Source organism: Lygodium microphyllum, chromosome 28, assembly GCF_053477565.2.
Source record: "Lygodium microphyllum isolate KBCC chromosome 28, Lygodium_microphyllum_v1.1.10, whole genome shotgun sequence".
In the NCBI taxonomy this organism is placed as follows: domain Eukaryota; kingdom Viridiplantae; phylum Streptophyta; class Polypodiopsida; order Schizaeales; family Lygodiaceae; genus Lygodium; species Lygodium microphyllum.
The window spans coordinates 70113154-70127052 of NC_141162.1; positions in this window are offsets into that span (position 1 = coordinate 70113154).

Genomic DNA, 13899 nt, shown 5'->3' on the forward strand with positions numbered 1-13899 from the left:
GTTAATGAGTCATGTGTTTATGGTATTGTAAATTTTAATTTTGAAAATGGTAGATTGTGCTCCATTTTGCATACTTTGGCTGTAACTAATGTTCATCCATCAACAATGGTATTGTTGTTTTAAGGGCCAGATGTGCATTCCATGGGGAGTCTTTCTGAAATATATGAGAAGTGTTTAGCAAGGCTTGAGTGCAAGGGTCGGTTTTGTTTGAAAAGCACTGTTGTCGGGTCGGAATGGAAAAGTAACGTTGCTACCATTGCAATGTCCATCGTAGCCATTGCATGATTTGTTGCATGGTATGTACCCTCGGAGTAGGATATTTAAAAATGACATATGAGCATACAATAGTGCTCTTGCATTTGTATCCCTCAGAGCTAATGTTGACAAGTAGCCTGTTGTCGGAAGTGGTTATATCTTTAGAGTGCATGGCTCTATCTATCACTGTATAGATCCTCTGCTTCCTAATATGCAATGTCGAGAAAGGCCAATATTTGCACACCTCTATGTTTATGATATTGAGCACAAGTTGCTTAATTGGCTTGTACCATATTTGCTTGGGTAGTTACAATCTATGATACATCGACACAACGTATATGTGCAAGCTTTTAGGTCTCTGGGTGTGCAATTGCAAAATAATCCCATGTGAGAGTTAAGAATGAGTATTTTTGGTGTTCAAAGAACCAAAATATAGTATTCAACTCATGTGGCAACTGAGGTTGTAGGCATCATGTCGGGGCAAGGTAATGAGAATGCTCTTGATCATCGATATTCATGTTTACACTCAGGGTGGTCAATGCGTTGCTATTTCAAACTTGCATAAAGCATATATGCCAATGCTATATGTTCTCCTTTTCCCAATGGTTGATGATGGTTTGAATGTAAATGTTCTCTATAGTGATGTCAATGTTTCTTAACATACATGAATGGTCTAATAAAAATTGTGTTACCTAGATGTATTTTTATGCATTTCGACTTCAAGTGTGTGAAGATAATGAGGTGTGCATATTGTGCAATGTGGCTGACTATTGCAACAGTTTATTATTTATACTTATTGAAGTATAGAGCAGTGCAGATTGGCTTGGTGTCATAAAAATCAGTTAGTGTCGTAATTCCAGGCCTATAAGGGCTTGGCAGACATGGTGGGAGCAAATGATAATGGGCCAATGTAGATTGTTGGTGCCCTCGTTATGACAGGAGAATAGTTTTGCCACCATCATTTATGGGTGGGCCAAGGCACATGTACCAATTGTATCAATACGCCATGGCTACAATGCGATGCAAGGGAAAACCTAACATATTTATAACAATGACATCTAATCAAAGTAGTTGGAGATAACTAATGCTTTGTTGCTTGGACAGAGTGCTTATGACCATTCAAATTTGACTGCTCACGTGTTTTATAAAAAACATGTTGATTTGATGCACATGTTGCGAAGAGATCTCTTTGGAAAGATTGCAAGCTATGTTATTGTGATTGAATTCCAAAAGAGGGGGTTACCATGTTCTTATACTTTGCTAATTTTAGAGCAGTCTTTCAAACCTTCTGAAGCATATCACTATGATAGAATGGTTTGTGTTGAGTTGTTTTAAGTTTCTAGCCTTATTTGAGACAAATTCAAAATGCAAAATTCATGGCCCTTGTGAACAATTGAACCCCAAGAGTTCTTGCATGGTAAAGGGTAAGTATACTAAAGGCTACCCTAAAAAATTAGTGGGTATGACAACAATTGATAGTTTTGACTATCCCATCTATCGAAGGCCAGATGATGGAAACATGCTGATCATAAATAACAATGTTATTGGTAATCGATAGGTTGTTCCATATAATCCTTTATTAAGTAAGAGGTATAATGCACACATCAATGTGGAGGTGTGCTCGATAGTGATGGCTGTTAAGTATTTGTATGAATACGTGTACAAAGGGGCATGACTGTGTAACAATCAAATTTTCTACCAGTGTTGATTGAGCGCAAAATGGTGACGGTGTTCATGAGGTGGATGAGATGTAGATTTATTTGGATGCATGATACATTTCTGTCTGTGAGGTATGTTGGTGGATCTACGATTACTCATTGCACAATGAAAAGCCTAACATACAACGGTTGTAGGTGCACTTTCTTGGTGAGAACTATGTGGTGTTTCAAGATACATATAATATATTGAATGTTGTGCAAAATGAAGACATCCAAAAGACTACTCTTACTGAATGGTTTGTGTGCAATCATGTTCATTGGGAGGCTAGAACTGTCTGCTATCAAGACTTCCCAATCTATTGGGTGTGGAATGCACAACATAAGATGTGGACAAAGAGGAAGCATGGGAATACATGTGGTTGGATGTATTTTGTGGCACCTACTTGTGGTAAGTTGTACTATTTGCGAATGCCTTTAACGGGATGTTGGGGGTCAACTTCTTTTGAAAATCTACGTACTGTTGACAATGCGGTCTATGATACTTTTAGAGATGCTTGCATTGCAAGGGGTATGTTGGAGAGTGATGATGAGTATACTATGTGCTTGAAAAAAGTTGCCTCTATGCAAACAAGTGCTCAACTTCGTACTTTATTTGTTGCAATTTTTTCTTTTGTGAGCCAGTTCAGCCTAGGGAGTTATGGGAAAGTTTTTTGGTACCAATGGTAGAGGATATCCTACATAGATTGCAACTACAAGATGTACATGCCTCTCTTAGTGTTTTGCAATATGAGGTATCTAACATAGCTTTGCTACATCTCCAAGACCTTTTATGCCATATAGGGCGAAGATTGTATGATTTTGGTGGGTTGTCAAACGTCATTAGTCAAACTCTCAGCTACATACTGACTCCCTTTTGCAAGATGAGTATGTATACAACATATCTGAGCAACATAGGATTTCTGAATCTATGGTGGCAATGTTGAATGATGGACAAAGAATTGCCTTTGGTGTAGTTATGGATGCTATTGATGCAAATGCCAAAGGTGTATTTTTTTTGGATGGCCCTCCCAATGGTTTTGGAAAGACTTTCATGTATAAGTGCTTGCTTATAAAGGTGCACAATGGCGGTCATATAGCATTGGCTACAGTGTCATGCAGTATTGTTTCCTTGCTCCTATTGGGTTGGTCGTATAGTTCACTCATAGTCTAAAATCCTAGTAGACCTAAATAGTCGATCCACTTGTAACATTTATGTTCAAAGTAATCTTGCTTAGTTGTTGAGATAGTCAAGTCTTATTTTGTGGGATGAGGCTCCTATGGCCCATTAATAAGACATCATCAGTTGTGATGTGCCATTTGGTGGAAAGGTTATTTTACTTGGAGGAGATTTTAGATAGGTCTTGCTAGCTATGGTGAAGGGAACACACGAGAATATTGTTAATGTTGCACTATGTTACTCTGATTTGTGCCATTATGTGAGGGTATTAATGCTATCCGGGAATATGCGAGTGTTAGCAGCGCGACTGATAATGTGGTGGACAATGGGTTTATTTGTTGGATTCAAGAGATAGGAGATGGGTGGGCATTACCAAAATATGTGATATGTTGTGTCTTCCACTAGGCATGGTGTTAAATGGACACTCTATTGAAACCTTGATTGAAAATATCTACGGTGATGTGTCTAGTGTGGGTGACTATACAATATATTTCAGTGAGTGAGCTATACTTGTATCATAGAATATGGAGGTGGTTACTTTGAATGTGTCAAGAAGTGAACTAGAGAGAGAGGAGGAGAGAGAAGACTATATAAGAGAGAGAAGAAAAAGTGCATAAGTGAGAGAAAGAGAGTGACGAGGAGAGAGAAAGACTAGAATAGAAGAAAGAAAGACATGAAAGAGAAAGAAGCCATTGAAGTTGAGAGCAAGGTAGTGAGAAGAAGGACAATAATGCATTAGTGTGTCAAAAGATGAGAAAAATTGCATGTCTTCTTTTATACCTATGTTAGTGTGACATGGAATCTCTATTATTTACACAGTAAATTCTTATTCTTCCCAAATTCTTACAATCCATCCCATCCCAAGGGTTTTTTCATTTAAAGATAAACTTACAAAGATTTGGAAGAAGGATGGATAGAACAGAGTACTACTATGTTTTCCACTTTACAAATGGAAAAATCAATGAAAGATAACAAACATATAGATTGAAATGAAGGAATGAAAGTAGGCCTCAATTATATACATGATCAAGAATGCTTCAAAGGTACTTGGACCCTCAAAGTTTTCAATTGATGAGCTCAAAATGAAGTAGACAGCTTGCTGTATAAGTAGGCCCTACTGAATCAAATCTATCATAACTTCAGATAGAAGTGTCCAAATGAGATGTGCCACATGTCAAATCGTATCTCTTGAAGAGTACTTTGACGTTATGTTGGTGGCATCATTTTAAAAAGTAGGTAGAATAAATTTTTTTCTAAAATAGTCTGCTATTAGGCCCCTGGCTACACCATAACTGGCTCCATAATCAGTGAGCTTTAGCCACTAACGTGTCCCTTAGGAATTGAAAATCATCTAATATGGAATTAGGCCTCCAAGAAGCTTACTCAAGTGGTAAACCTCTTCATTTTATCAAATATTGAATGATGGAATGAGGTCGAAACTTCTTCTCACGCTGACGACCTATATGATAGCCACTAGGATGTACTGAATGAGACCTTCTTCATCAATAGGTTGCAGCTCTTCAAGTGTATCAATAGGATCACCATAGAAAATCTTGAGCTGACTAACATGGAATACATTATGAATCTTAGTGAAAGGGGGTAGCTCCAATCAATATGCTAAGTCTCCAATGCGCTTCAAGATTCGATAGGGGCCATAAAATCTGTGAGCAAGCTTGTTACTGGATCTATATGTCAAAGTAGAATACCAAGACTTGGACATCTTCAAAAAAACCAAATTTCCTTCTTGGAACTCCAAAGGTCACCTCTTCTCATCTGTATACATCTTCATTTTGTCTTGGGCTTTTCTAAGATTCATCTTACATTGTTGAATAAGGGTCAACATTCTTTCCAATTCTTCTTTCCCATGAGGATTGATTCTTTTATTAAAGATGATTGTGGGGCACCTTATAGCCATACATAGCCTCAAAGGGAAAAACTCCAGTGCTAGCATGAGTGGAGTCATTGTAGGCAAACTTGGCCAAGTATAACCAAGAGTCCCATGAATTATGGACATCATAATAGAAATGATGAAGATAAGTTTCCAACCACTTATTTACCCTTTCTTTCTATCCATTAGTTTGTGGATGATAGGCCATAGAGGGAGTCAATTTAGTGCCCATGGACGTGAATACCGCTTGCCAAAAGTTACTCATGAACTTTGAATCTCTATCATGAACAATCACCTGTAGTAATCCATGTAATCTAAAAATCTACTCCATGAATTGACTGGCCACTTAAGAAGTAATAAACTGGGTCTTGGTTGGAATGAAATGGGTTGCCTTGGTGAGTCTATCCACCACCACATATATACTATTCCATCCCTTTTGGTAGTAGGCAAGCCAGTAATGAAGTCCATGGTAATGTGCATCCATTTGTCTGTAGGAATGGATAATGGCTACAATAAACCACCTGGCTTATGGGTGTTGTCCTTATTATGTCGACAAGGCATGCAGTTCATGAAAAAGTCTTTAACATCTTTCACAACCATTTCTTATAGAAGCTTTTGCTAATCCTATCATAGGTTTTGAAAACTCCAAGGTGTCCAGCTAAAGGCAAAGATTGTAATTCCTCCATAATTTTCCGTGTAAAAGAAGAAGTAGAAGGAATGACAATCTTGCCATTTAACCAGATGAGGCCATTTTGAAGCTGATAATACAAGTTATCTTCCATGAGGCCTTGCCGTAATTTCTAAAAAATATTGCCGAGCTCTTCATCTAAAAGATAAGCCTCCTATAGTTCTTCAATCCAGTCACTATGTAGCTCAGTCATTGCTAAAACTTTGCAATCCCACATATGAGAAGGAGAATCAACTACTACATTTCCTTTGCCTCTCGTATGAATGATGTCAAAATCATAATCTTGTAGTGTAGCTATCCACCTATGTTGGTTATGAGTAAGATCGGGCTGAGTGAAAAAATACTTAAGGACCTTGTGATCACTTTGAACTCTAAAGAGACTGCCATACAAATAATGGTGCCATTCTTTCCAACATCTCTTGATCATAAATATTCATAGCCATTTCCTTATCTGTAATCTTACGGCTTTCAAAGGCAATCACTCCATGCTCCTGTAGCAAAACAACCTTGATGTCTCAGGCGTCACTGATATCATATTGTATGGTAAACTCCTTCAAAAAATCTGAGCATACTAGAATATGAGCAAAAGTAAGGAGTTTCTTTAACTATTTGAAGCTAATATTTGCAAGAGCATCCCAAAAGAAAGTTTCATTCTTCAACCTATCAGTCAAAGGAGGAGCTGCAATAGCCGCATAATGCTTGATGAATCGGTGATAAAATGAAGATAGACCAAGAAATCCTCTAAGGGAAGTAGTGATAGTGGGTGTCAGCCAATCTTTAATACACTACACCTCTTGGGGTTAGCCTGGATCCTTTTTTCACTAACAAATATGTCCCAAGTATTCCACTTCAATATGCATGAAAGAGCATTTCTTCACCTTAGTAAAGAGTTTGTGATGTCTCAATACATCAAAATCCTTCCTCAAGTGTGATAGATGGTTCTAAAGGGTCTTACTGTAAATCAGAATGTCATCAAAGAAGACCAAGAAAAACTGAAAGAGGAAAGGCTGCAAAATCTTGTTCATCAGACTCTGAAAGATAGATGGAGAAGTTGTAAGTCCAAATGGCATCACTAAGAAATGATAGAGACCTTGTTTAGTCCTAAAAGCAGTCTTGATTTCATCACCCTCTTGCATACATATTTGATGATAACCTGACCTCAAGTCAAACTTCATAAATAATCTAGCCCTCTTGAGCTCATCAAGAAAATCATCAATCTTGGGTATCAGATACTTGTTCTTCATTGTGATCTTATTAAGATCCATGTAGTCTCAATACACATCCTAAAAGATCCATCTTTCTTTTTGACTAACAAGACCAGAGATACATAGGGTGAAGAACTAGGTTCAATGAATCCCATTTCAAGAAGCTTCTTGATTTGCTTGGCTACTTCTTCCTGCTTACACTTGGACAATTTGTAGGGTGGCATATTGATTGGCTTTGAGTTGGGATCCAAATCAATGGGGGGATCTACTACTCTCTTGGGAGGCAATGAAGTAGGCACCTCAAACAAATCCCTGTACTCCTTAAGAAGAGATTTTAAGGCTAGGTGACTTACTAAATTTGTAGATCGATCTTCAATCTATTTATTCAAGTGTAAAAGACATATCTATGAGTGTCTCTTGTACTCTTTTTTGAGTTATTGAATGATGATAAGCTAAAAATCTGATATATTAGGAATTTTGTGTAAATGGATGAGTTGTCCCCATCATAGATAAACTCTACATACAAGTGTGAAAAATCCATTGTGATTTTGCCTAATGTCATCAAACAATCACAACCGAGTACAATATCTATAGGCTCCATTTCCAAGGTAATTAGGTTTATTTTGCTTCATAATTTTCAGCCAACTGTAAAGAAACATGTGGGCATATCTCGGGTAAGTTACTCATGAATATATGTGTGCATCACAACACCTGGGTTCAAAATAAGATATCTTTAAAATACCATTTTTATATAATTTTTACATACAGAAGAGTGTAATATAAAGGGGTTATTTACAAATTGAATAGAAAAGGGTTATGTTTTATTCATGAAAAATTCACAGATAAGGATATTGATAAATAGGCCTTGAACGCACATGATGTGGAGGATATACATATAGTAACTTCCCCGAGGGGCATATTTGGATGCTGATTTCTTCTTCACCATTGGCCACCTGAACTCTTATGGGCTACTATGAGTTAGTGGAAAGACAATTCAACTTGTCCATAATGAACTTATTCACAAAATTGTGTATATTGCCGCTATCTATCAAAATGAACACAATCTTCCTATGAATGTTACCCTTCATACAAAGTGTATTAGGGCTCTTAGAACCTGTCCAAGCATCCATGGAAATGGAACAACTAGTGGCAGCACGTGGCTCATCAAAAGTCTCATCTAGATCGAAAGGAACACTCCCACGAGGATCAAAAGAAAAAGAGTCAGCCAAATCATAAAAGTATTGTTGCCCAACTTCTTCTTCAAGATCATCATTTTCAACAATAGGTACAATTGCATTAGCCTTATTAATATCATCTTCACAATCCTCAAAGACTAACATACTATGAGCCTTGGCTTTTGCATTTTTGTATACACACTTTGTGGCATGATAAGGTGTATACTTTCCCTACATTTGAAGCATAAGCCTTTTTTCCTTTCTTTCTTTATAGAGGTCCATAGGAATAGACTTGGGATTCATATGGCTGAGATAGACTTAGGCTTGCTGTCCCCTTGTTTGAAATCAACTCTAGGGTTTTTTGCTGTCTTGAAATTGCTTTGAGGTCTTGAAGCATTGAATGGTGGATAAGTTGGCACTCTTAAGCTCCCACTTACCGCATGATTGGTGCCATAAACATTGCCAACTTGTTCCTATTTGAAAACATTCCTTGGCTGTCCATAACCATGTTGAAATGAAGACTCCCTTCTATATTTTCTTCCATAGTGCTTCATAAGCTCAATAGCTTTGAAAAGACTGATAGGATTTTGTGGCATAACATTAGCTCTGATAATGAAGGCTCTAAGCCATACATATACTTGTGGAGTTTAGCTTCGTCACTAATGCTCTCTACATACATGGTAAGATTAAGGAATTGGTTGGTATACTCCCATTTAGGCCTCTTTGCTCTAAACCATACCATCTTCGTGCCAATTTCTCTTTTTCAAAAGGAGAGACAAAGACCTTAGCCACAAGTGTCTTGAATGCTTCCCAATTCTCTACAAGTATGTTCTCCTTCTTAATGTACCTCCACCAAGAATGCCCAAATCCCTCCAAATGCAAAGAAGCAAGATGAATCTTCATATAATTAGATCTAGGGAATATATCAAAGTAAGATTCCAATTTGAAAATCCATTCCTCTAGATTAGACGGTGAAGATGATTGACCATTGTACTTTGCCAATATGATCTTATCTTTTAGCTCTCTTTCATGGAAGGGTTGCTATCCCAAAATAGAATAATCATGAGAATTAGGCATTGAACCCCCAAAAGAAGATGGAAATCTCCCAATAGGTGGCTTAAAACTAGTATGAAACCTTCCTGTTGGTAAAGGACCTCTAGAAAGTTGGGTATTTAGCCCAAAAGCTTGGGAATTGGCACCATTCAAACTTCCCAAATAGTCACCATGTCTTTGTGAAGTCTCACCTACTTCATATTGGCTGTTTGGGATACCTCTTTGTCCAATGATTTCATGACCTTTACCATTTTAGTTAGGTGGCTTAAGTGGGATTGAGGGTTCACTGTTTAAATATGCTTTCTCCTTTGCTCTTTGAATCCCATTTGCATTTGCATCCTTTGGGAGAGTTGAGCCATTATTTGAGCATTAGATTCTACTAGCTTATCAATGGAACCTTTGTTTGGATAGTGGAATCCACTAACTTCTCAATGGAAGGCTTCGTTTGACTAGTATAAAATATCATCTGCTCCACTCTTGATAATAGCTCCGTATGATGTTGGGCATGCCTATTCTCATGTTCACACATGGTATTGTTGAGCGTACTGATTTTTCCACGCACTTGAGGCTCTTTAGGGCTCTCTTGGGATATATTATCCCAAGAGAGGCATATAATCTCTAATTTGCTGTGCATACTCATCTTAGGCCTTATTTTTGCCTTTATGCCCTACCATAGTAGTGTAGTCCTACAGTACCCCTTGCCAGAAAATTGGCTATAACTTGAGCTAAGAAGCTTTGATTCCAAATTTTTTTTATTCAATTGAAGCCAATGACACCCTCTTTAAGATGAGCTATAACATGTCATAACATGTTTAGGATAGAAAATTTTGCAATTCAATCTCTAAGTCTGAATTGTCTAGGCTTGCACCCTATTTCAACTTGTAAATACCCTGTTTCCACTTGTAAGGGTAAAATAGTGGTTCCCAATCGCTACCAAATCCAATAGGATGCTGAATAGGACATGTGGACAACCTGTAGTACCTACAACTATACTTCAATAATGAAATTGGTACTTGTAAATACCTTGCAATGTCCTGTAAAGTCCTTGTTTTACCCTGTTTTTCTCTTAAAGGTACTTGAGACTTTGAAGGCACTTCAATATTCAATTCTCCACTCGCTATACTTGTGTGAGGGATAAAACAGTACGTTAGGCTCCCTACACGGGCTCCAAATCACTGGGAGGTGGGCAAAGTTCCCCCTGGGTTGATTGATTGTACCCATTTGAGATTTTCAACAGTGAGGAAGGTTCACCTCTGTTTTGTCCCACTATCTCTCTTAGTATCCACCTTTTTCCTCGGTGGGATTATTAACATGGCAGTAGCATACTGCTCTAATCAATCAGCATGAGATGCATTTTTGAAATATCCACTTAACCCTTTTTATGGAATGCAATAGGATGGAAATGTTGAAAAATTGAATGGGAAGAGGCTCTTACCAATGCATTTCAGTGACTCACTGATTGCTAGTACTTACCCTTTTATAATATTTCAAGCTTGGGTAAAAGAAATCAACCAATCAATGGACTAGCGTAAGTAATCTTATCAATCAATAGGATTAATCAATCAAATTATGCAATGAAAAAAATTTCAATTTGAAGTCCCTAATTCACTATTTAGAACCAATATGCATCAAGTAAACATTGCATTACATGAATGGATTGATGTAAGAAATAGTTGGCTAAGATTTGATGAAAATTATTCAATTCTATAATCTCTCAATCAATTGGATAAAGCTCAGCAAATGGACAAATGAGAGAGATTAAGAATTGAAGAAGAGCACCTTTGACATGGTTGATGATGACTTGATTAATCCTCAAATTCTTGATGAAGCCTCTGATGGTCCAATGTTGCCAAAATAATCTTCAAGGCTTGTGTATTTAATGCTTGGGAGCAGACTTGAAGCTTCAGATGCTTAAGATTGAAGCATTAAACCCGTTTCCCCCAGATTTTGGCTCATGGAAGCTCTTGAGCTTCAATCTTTGACCATTTGTGCTCAATCCTTGCAATTTCTTTAAGAAATCTTATTGAAATGATTCCATGGGCTGAAATGATAAAGAATCTTTAAGAAATTGAAGCTTGAGCTAAAGCTTTCATGGTTGTCCATGGACTGCACAGTTAGGGTTTATAGGAAGGTTGAAGATTGAAGAATGGGGTACAATCTTTAAAGTTTGTTGAAGGATTTCACTTGTTTATGGTTTGAAGAAGTTCCCAAGGTTGAAGAATTAGCATGAGCAGTAGGAAGTAGACTAGAATCAGCCCAAAAAATACGCTGCATTTTTCAAGGTTATTTCTGGCTCCATGGCTGAGCTCTCTTGTGGTAAATGGGTTGTCATCATGAAGATCTTGAAGCGAGGAAGTTAGGGCAGGTGTTGCTTGGTCAAGAGGAGCGGGGATTTGAGAGTTAGGAAGAGATCTTGATGGTAGACTCTATGAAACTTGTAGGAAGCCCCAACAAAGGAGAAAGAGAACCCAGTCTTTACAAAAAGCAACCATAGTTTGTTTCCCAACTAAGTCAAATTAACTCCCATTTGACCTAGTTACCTCCAAATTGTATGAAAATTTGATGAAGACTTGCTATTTAGCCTTCCACCTTCCATATCCGCCCTTGAAGATCTCTAGATATAGTCTCCTTCTAACTGTAGATGACTTGCAAACCTTTGCTAGTCACTATCTATGTCAAGTACCTTGAACTGAAATAGAGAAAAAAAAGGATCAAAGATCAATGCTTTGATAACACTTGTCAAGAAGAGAACTAGAGAGAGAGGAGGAGAGAGAAGGCTACATAAGAGAGAGAAAAAGAAGTGCACAAGTGAGAGAAAGAGAGTGACAAAGAGAGAGATAGATTAGAATAGAAGAGAGAAAGATAGGAAAGAGAAAGAAGCCATTGAAGCTGAGGGCAAGGTAGTGAGAAGGAAATCAATGTATTAATGTATCAAAAGATGAGAAAAATTGCATGTCCCCTCTTTTTATACCTATGTCAGTGTGACATGGCACCTCTATTATTTACACCTTAAATCCTTATTGTTTCCAACTTCTTACAGAATGAGTATGCATTACAATTGATGCTAGGGGAGGCTATGAAGTATTATAGTACAAAATCGATTGCAGAGACAAACGACTCATTAAATGCACATGTTATTCTTCTTAGAAACCTAAACCTAAGAAGGGGTCTGTGTAATGGTACACGGTTGATCTGTAAGGCCTTCAATGGAAAGGTGATAGATGCTGAGATAATAACAGGGAAACATGTGGGTGAATAGGTTTTTATTCCTAAGATTACTTTTATTTCCATTGATGTGCATCTACCATTTACTATGAAACGAAGGCAAATTTCCATCCAATTGGCATTCGCTATGATGATCGACAAGTCACAAGGGTAGACTCTATCCATTATTGGGCTTTATCTAAAGGTCCTTGAATTTATGCATGGTCAATTGTATATTGCATTTTCAAGGGTGAGATCTTCGCATAGTGTGAAATTCTTATTGGGTGACAAGGATGGGAATATGACCACAAACATTATATACAAGGATGTACTTCAAAAGGTGTAGAGATATGCATTGCTATTCTCGATCGTGTAGCAGGGTCACTGGTTTGACATATGTGTGAATTGCTCTTCATGCCATGTTTGGTTAGCATGTACTCTTTTAGAACTGGATTATTTTTCATGTTCATTATTTTATTCGACTTTTGCAGATGCCTACCCTAGAGTGGGGCTATTACCCAACTTCTAACTATCAAAAGGAGCTACAGTGCACGTTGGGTGTAGTAACGAGCGATGATATCATAAGAAAGATGCTTGCAAGAATTGTTGAGTGTTTATATGACAATGTCAACATAGACATTAAGCTCTTGGTTTTTATTGAAGTTGTGCATTGTGGATGCATATAGTGTTTTTGGGTGCATATCTACAAGGTTGACCGCGAGAAGAGTTTCAATGCTCTCATACTAATAATAAGATATCGAGGCATTAGTTTAAGTATGGGTTCAAGGATTTGGGTTGTTTTATTATGCTGCATCAATGTCTATCGCTACCTACTAAATGATTCACAAGTGTTCATCTGCAAGGTATTATTATTTTGGAAATGATATGGTCTTTGTTAGTTATTCTATGTACTTATATTGATATTTTTTTCAAATGGTGGTGCTACAAAGAGAGATAGGACTATCACATCCCCTGTGCACAATTACCAACAAAATTTTTGGAATTGACCTCTGCTTCATCTTCACATGCTTTTCTTAAGAATGGAAAATTTGCCAATGATTCCTTGAAGAATATGAGGCTTTGTTTCTATTAGGTACCTCTGAAGAAGCGATACCTTTTTTGGTTGGCATTGGCCATTTACATGCGGTACTTGAAAATAGTTGGGCGTGTATGGATAGAATACTCTAAATAGGTTTGCAAAAAATCCAACTAAAGGGCTCACTAAATTGCACTACCATTTTCCTATTCATTAACCTTCTAAATTTTCTTCTAGTAATCATATTCTAAATGGGATCAGAAACGCCATTAGTCCTAGCCATTAATAATGGATACTAGGTGTTGTATGAATCCAAATTTTTCATTGTTAACATTTGAAAATGTGTCTTGATATTAGCGTAATATTGATATCTATGATATTGGTTCAAGAAGTTACCCATGTACAGTACAAGCTTGAGCATGGTTCTTATTTAATGGACAAATTAAAGTCATCACACATCCCAAAATGTCTTTGTAACATAAAGATGGAATACACGGTACACCCAATGCTAGAATATAGTG